A 7399-nucleotide genomic window follows, 5' to 3' on the forward strand; every position below is an offset into this window, starting at 1 on the left:
AGTAGGACGGCAGGAGCACTGAAGACAGGACTGGAGTGGGACGACAGGAACACTGAAGGCAGGACTGGAGTGGGACGGCAGGAACACTGAAGGCAGGACTGGAGTGGGACGGCAGGAACACTGAAGGCAGGACTGGAGTGGGACGGCAGGAACACTGAAGGCAGGACTGGAGTGGGACGGCAGGAACACTGAAGGCAGGACTGGAGTGGGACGGCAGGAACACTGAAGGCAGGACTGGAGTGGGACGGCAGGAACACTGAAGGCAGGACTGGAGTGGGACGGCAGGAACACTGAAGGCAGGACTGGAGTGGGACGGCAGGAAAACTGAAGGCAGGACTGGAGTGGGACGGCAGGAACACTGAAGGCAGGACTGGAGTGGGACGGCAGGAACACTGAAGGCAGGACTGGAGTGGGACGGCAGGAACACTGAAGGCAGGACTGGAGTGGGACGGCAGGAACACTGAAGGCAGGACTGGAGTGGGACGGCAGGAACACTGAAGGCAGGACTGGAGTGGGACGGCAGGAACACTGAAGGCAGGACTGGAGTGGGACGGCAGGAACACTGAAGGCAGGACTGGAGTGGGACGGCAGGAACACTGAAGGCAGGACTGGAGTGGGACGGCAGGAACACTGAAGGCAGGACTGGAGTGGGACGGCAGGAACACTGAAGGCAGGACTGGAGTGGGACGGCAGGAACACTGAAGGCAGGACTGGAGTGGGACGGCAGGAACACTGAAGGCAGGACTGGAGTGGGACGGCAGGAACACTGAAGGCAGGACTGGAGTGGGACGGCAGGAACACTGAAGGCAGGACTGGAGTGGGACGGCAGGAACACTGAAGGCAGGACTGGAGTAGGACGGCAGGAACACTGAAGGCAGGACTGGAGTAGGACGGCAGGAACACTGAAGGCAGGACTGGAGTAGGACGGCAGGAACACTGAAGGCAGGACTGGAGGAGGACGGCAGGAACACTGAAGGCAGGACTGGAGTAGGACGGCAGGAACACTGAAGGCAGGACTGGAGTAGGACGGCAGGAACACTGAAGGCAGGACTGGAGGAGGACGGCAGGAACACTGAAGGCAGGACTGGAGTAGGACGGCAGGAACACTGAAGGCAGGACTGGAGTAGGACGGCAGGAACACTGAAGGCAGGACTGGAGTAGGACGGCAGGAACACTGAAGGCAGGACTGGAGTAGGACGGCAGGAACACTGAAGGCAGGACTGGAGTAGGACGGCAGGAACACAGGTAGCAGGACTGAGAAGCTGCTGTGAGGAGCAGCCGAGACAGGAACTGCAGGAGCAGAGTGTGCACGATGGAGCGAGGCCAGAGTGTCAGGAAACACAACGATCAGGCGCCTCCCTCAGGGGGAAGCGGCCTGATATGGCCCCGTCTGGTCAGCCATTGGTCCAAAGGTGCTTCCGGGTCAGGGCACAGCCGGAGCATAAGAAGCAGGAAGGAGGCGCGGCCGCAGCCTATGGCGCATGCGCATAGCATGCAGGGAAGGCATCGGTCGCAGGCCTGTCTCAGGTGACCGCCGTGAGGAGAGAGACTGCGGCGTGGGAGCGGAGGCCGGGTGAGTATGGCGGAGCGGTGTAACAGTCTGTTAGACTATAAAGAATGTGACAACAACATTGCAGAAATAGCCCTGACCAAATTTTCGAACCATTTGTGGTATTTGAATGCAGAGTTGGTGGGATTATCGTTTTTTGATCCCACCATTACAGACAATGAAAAGTTGTTAATGGCTAATAAATTGCTCAGTAGCACAGATGAACCATCAGAGCACGCTAGGGTTGTAAATCCAAAAGTTAGGAAAGAAAAATTAAAAGAGGTAGGAAGTAACCGACTTTAACGACCTTCTGACAAAAGATGAAGAACAAAAGCAATATGTCCTGCAAGTTGTAAGCAAATGCCGAGCATTATATTCTGACGTTTCAAAAACTACTTTAACAAAAGCTCTAGAATAGATTAGATAACTATGTAAAATTATCAACTCATGTAGGTTAGCGTGCTCTGATGGTTCATCTGTGCTACTGAGCAATTTATTAGCCATTAACAACTTTTCATTGTCTGTAATGGTGGGATCAAAAAACGATAATCCCACCAACTCTGCATTCAAATACCACAAATGGTTCGAAAATTTGGTCAGGGCTATTTCTGCAATGTTGTTGTCACATTCTTTATAGTCTAACAGACTATGCAAAAACAGGATTTTTTGGGTTGCTTACCGTAAAATCTGTTTCTCGGAGCCTTCATTGGGGGACACAGAGACCATGGGTGTATGCTGCTGCCACTAGGAGGCTGACACTATGCACAAAAAAGATTAGCTCCTCCTCCGCTGTATACACCCCACCGACCGGCAGGAAATTCCTCAGTTAGTGAGAAAGCAGTAGAAGTAACAGAATAGATTGAAAACAGAACGAACAACTCAACTGTAACCAATCGACAAACATAAGAACAGGAGTTGTAGAACATGGGAGGGTGCTGTGTCCCCCAATGAAGGCTCCGAGAAACAGATTTTACGGTAAGCAACCCAAAAAATCCTGTTTTCTCGTTCGCCTTATTGGGGGACACAGAGACCATGGGACGTCCCAAAGCAGTCCCTGGGGTGGGAAACAAACTTCCATCAGGCCAGTGGACTCACCACCGCGGCCTGCAGAATCCTTCTACCTAGGCTGGCGTCCGCCGAAGCGTAGGTGTGGACCCTGTAGAATTTCACAAAAGTGTGAACCGAAGACCACGTTGCAGCTTTGCAAAGCTGCAGCGCGGAAGCTCTGTGGCGCACCGCCCAGGAGGCACCCACCGCCCGGGTAGAGTGCGCTCTGATCCCTGAAGGAGCTGCACGATGCTTGACCCCTTTATGCCTCCAAAATTGCCGATCTGATCCAGCGAGCAATAGTGGCCTTTGAGGCTGGGTGACCTTTCCTTGCACCGTCTGGAATGATAAACAGAGAGTCTGACTTCCGCAAGGAAGATGTCCTGGCTAGATAGACTCTCAATGCCCTGACCAGGTCCAGCTTGTTCAAGGATCGCTCCCGAGGATGAGCTGGGCTCGGGCAGAAGGATGGCAGAACAATGTCCTCATTGAGGTGAAACGAAGATACCACCTTCGGAAGTAAAGAGGGCGGAGGCCGCAACTACCTTGTCCTGATGAAGTACCAAAAAGGGAGAGCGGCAAGAAAGGGCCGCTAATTCTGACACACGTCGGATGGAAGTAATGGCCACCAGAAAGGCCACCTTCCAAGAAAGGAGGGCAAGGGAAACATCCCTGAGAGGTTCAAAAGGAGGACCTTGCAGAACCCCAAGAACGAAATTAAGATCCCAAGGATCCACGGGCGCTCGGTACGGAGGAACCGTGTGAGCCACACCCTGAAGAAAGGTTTTGACCTGGGGCCGGGAGGCCAGCGTCTTCTGAAATAAAATGGACAGTGCCGAAACTTGACCCTTCAAGGAACTGAGAGCAAGCCTCGCATCCAGCCCTGTCTGAAGAAACGCCAGAACAGAAGGAAGCGAAAAAACCATGGCCGCGATGTCATTGGCCTCACACCAGGAGAAATAGGCTTTCCAAGTACGGTAATAGATCTTGGAAGAGGAAGGCTTTCTGGCGCGGATCATGGTATGAATCACTCGATCAGAGAATCCTGCCCGTTTCAAAACCTCGGTCTCAACAGCCACGCCGTTAAATTGAGCGACCGAGAATTGGGGTGGCAAATCGGGCCTTGTGACAGCAGATCTGCCCTGTCGGGAAGCTTCCAGGGGGCGTCCGCGAGAAGGTTGACAATGTCCGCGAACCAAGACCTTCTGGGCCAATTCGGGGCGATGAGGACGACTGGAATCCCTTCTGCCTTGATTTTCTTCAACAGCTTGGGAAGAAGAGGCAGGGGAGGGAACAGGTAGGGGAGCTCGAACTGTGACCAAGGAACGGCCAGAGCGTCGGCGCCCACTGCCAGGGGGTCCCGAGACCTGGACACGAATTGTGGTACCTTCCTTTTGAGGCGAGACGCCATGAGGTCTACGTCCGGGGTTCCCCACTGACGGCAGAGCAGATGAAACACCTCCGGATGTAGGGACCATTCCCCTGCGGCGAGACCCTCGCGGCTTAGAAAATCGGCGGCCCAGTTGTCCACGCCGGGAATCTGAACCGCGGAAATTGTTGGAACAAAGGTCTCTGCCCATTGAAGAATTCTGGACACTTCCGCCAGGGCTGAGACACTCCGTGTCCCCCCTTGTCGGTTGATATACGCCACCGCTGTGGCATTGTCTGTTTGAATCCTGACAGGCAGGCCCATGAGGCGCCGTTCCCAGTGGACGAGAGCCAGAAGGATCGCTCGTATCTCTGGGACCTTGATCTGCAGAGCTGATTCCTGAGTCGACCATCGACCCTGAACAGAGTGATTTCGGAACACTGCACCCCAGCCGATGAGGCTGGCGTCCTTTGTGCCAATCTGGGAAGAAAGGACCGCCCCGATAGAATGAGGGGAGACGTCAACCACCAGTTGAGAGACCACTTGATCCGGCATGAAAGACGAACCGGACGATCCAGAGATAGAGCCGACCTGTTCCACCTGGACAAAATGGCCTGCTGGAGGGGCCTGGCGTGAAATTGGGCAAAGGGAACTGCCGCTATTGCTGCCACCATCTTCCCCAGAATCCTCATGGCTGTCCTGAGAGATGAAAACCGTGTGATCTGTAGTGATCGGACGCCCTGCTGCAGGGAAAGAATATTGTCTTGTGGGAGAAATACCCTTGACCGACGAGTGTCGAAAAGAAGGCCCAGAAACACAAGGCGTTGAGTAGGGATCAGACAGGACTTTTTCCGGTTGACGATCCACCCAAAACTGGACAGGGTGTCTAGAACGATCGCCACACTTAGGCGGGCCTGATGAAAGGAGGGAGCCTTGATCAGAATATCGTCGCGATACGGAAAAAGAACAAGACCTCTAATCCTCAACAAGGCCATCAACGCCGCTATAATCTTCGTGAAGACCCTGGGAGCGGTGGCGAGCCCAAAAGGGAGCGCGACGAACTGATAATGTTCGTGGTGAATCGCAAACCACAGGAACTTCGGATGTCCGGGAAATATGGGCACGTGTAGATAGGCATCTTGGATGTCTATGGAACACATGAATTCCTGCTCCTCCATGGAGGCAATCACCGAGCGAACCGACTCCATCCGGAAGTGGCGGAGGCGAACTCTCTGGTTGAGTAACTTGAGATCCAAGATGGGTCGAACCGCCCCGTCCTTTTTCGGCACCACAAACAGGTTTGAATAAAACCCTGTGAATTGTTCCGATTCGGGAACGAGCACAATCACCCCGGAGCTGAGGAGAGAGGCGATGGCCGAACCGAACCCCGGGATCAAGGCAGGATCCCGTGGCGGACGGGATGGAAGAAGCGATCCCGTGGAAGAGAAACGAACTCTATTTTGTATCCTGTAGATACAACCTCTCTGACCCAAGCGTCCTCTACTGAGGCGAACCAGACGTCGCTGAAGAAAAGAAGTCGACCTCCCAATTGGAAGGGACTCACGGAAGACCGATGATAGTCATGCGGACGTAGACCGTCCAGATCTAGATCTGGGTGGTCTTCCCTGGGAAGAGTGGGACCGCAAGGACGGAGTGGGCCTGAAGGAGACCTTCTTTCTTTCCTGACGTGCTTGTGGCCTTTGCTGGTTGGAAGGGTTTTCCGCCGCATTGAAACGGCGGAAAGACCGAAAGGGACGGAACTGACGCCTTGGAGGAGGTCTGCGAGGCTTGGATTGGGGGAGAAGAGAACTCGTACCTCCGGTAGCGTCCTTAATAATCTGGTCCAATTGGGACCCAAAGAGACGCACTCCTTGAAAAGGCAGATTAGTCAGAGACTTTTTAGAGGACAAGTCCGCCTGCCAGGCCTTGAGCCAAATTGTACGTCGGATTGCCACGATGTTGCTTGACGCCTGAACCGCGCAAGATGCGGCATCCAAGGAAGCAGAAAGCAGATAATCCCCCGCATGGGAAATCTGATTGGCGAGATCGGCCAAATGCTCCGTTTGTGCCTTATCCAGAATGCCCTGCCGAAGGTCCTCTGCCCAAGCGGATATAGCCTTTGCTGCCCAAGATGAAGCAAAGACTGGACATACCGCCGCAGATGCCGCCTCGAAGGCAGACTTTGCTAGGGATTCTATGATTCTGTCATTAGAATCTTTTAGAGACGCTACACCCGACAGCGGAAGAACAGTATTATTAGAGAGTCTGGATACGGGAGGGTCCACTGAAGGAGAAGCGGCCCAGTTGTCCGTGAGCTCTTTAGCGAACGGATACAGCACGCCGAGACGCTTTCCTCTTTGAAAGCGTCTAGTCGGATCTTCCTTTTCCTTGGTAAAAATCTTCCCAAACTCGGAATGAAAGGGAAACACCCTGGAAGGTGTTTCCGCCCGTCTGAACGAAACCTCCTGATCTGGGGATTTCGCAGGGGCGTCAGTGATGTCGAAGGTATGGTGAATCGCGGCAATGAGGTTCTGCACCGTAACCTTCATGCTCGCATCCTGATCCGAATCCAGCTCTAAGACCCCTTCAGATTCCGAAAGCGCTTCACCTGACTCGGGAGAGGAGGCCCGAGAGGGAGACTGCTGGGGAGTATGGGGTGAGGTAGGGCGAGGAGAGGACTCCACCTGGAGATCCTGCCTGGGTCTCTTGCGACTGACACTGGCTGGCTCAGATGGGACGTCCTGGGACGTGCTAGGTCCCGCAGAAGCTCCCAAAGGCAACTTATCCAGAACGGCTACTAGGGACTGAAACACCTTGGTGAGGTCTGCCACCGACTGTGATAGGGAGGAGGCCCAACCCGGCAAGGGGGGCTCACTCACCCCTGGGGCTATGGATGGCTCCTGAGCGGCGTCGGACTGGATTGGATTGCTACAGACCAGGCAGAGGGGAGAGGACTGACCCCTGAGGTAGTGCCGGAAGGTTGGGGGACAGAGGGCGGAGAAGGGTCAGTCTGCCGTGCAGAGCTACTCACGGTCCGGTGTCCCCAAAAGCGATGCTGCTCGACCTGTCCGGGGATGCAGATCAGGGAGAAGTCCGGATGGCCGTCCCAAAGAGGCAAAAAGCTGCTTGCAGAAACTGCTCAGGGGCTGGGGAGCCTCTCCAGCTGCGTCCGGCTGGCAGGCTGTGAAGATGGCGCCTGCCTGTAGAAAAGCGCGGGTCCCGGGGAAGGGCGGAGCTCCTCGCAGGGTTAATAATTGCTGCCCTCTAGCCATAATATGCTGGGCAGGAGAGGGAAAGGCGGGGGGAGGGCCTGGGGAGAGCGGGAGTGAAGCCCGCTTAGTAAAAAGGGGCGGGGGGCGTGGCCGCGACGCTGCGGTAGGCCCGAACACAAGCCGGGGCCTAAATTAGTTACGGCGGCCGCCTGTCAGCAGGGG

The sequence above is a fragment of the Dendrobates tinctorius genome, unplaced genomic scaffold (assembly GCF_039654945.1).
Source record: "Dendrobates tinctorius isolate UK_male_01 unplaced genomic scaffold, ASM3965494v1 ptg000224l, whole genome shotgun sequence".
Lineage (NCBI taxonomy): Eukaryota > Metazoa > Chordata > Amphibia > Anura > Dendrobatidae > Dendrobates > Dendrobates tinctorius.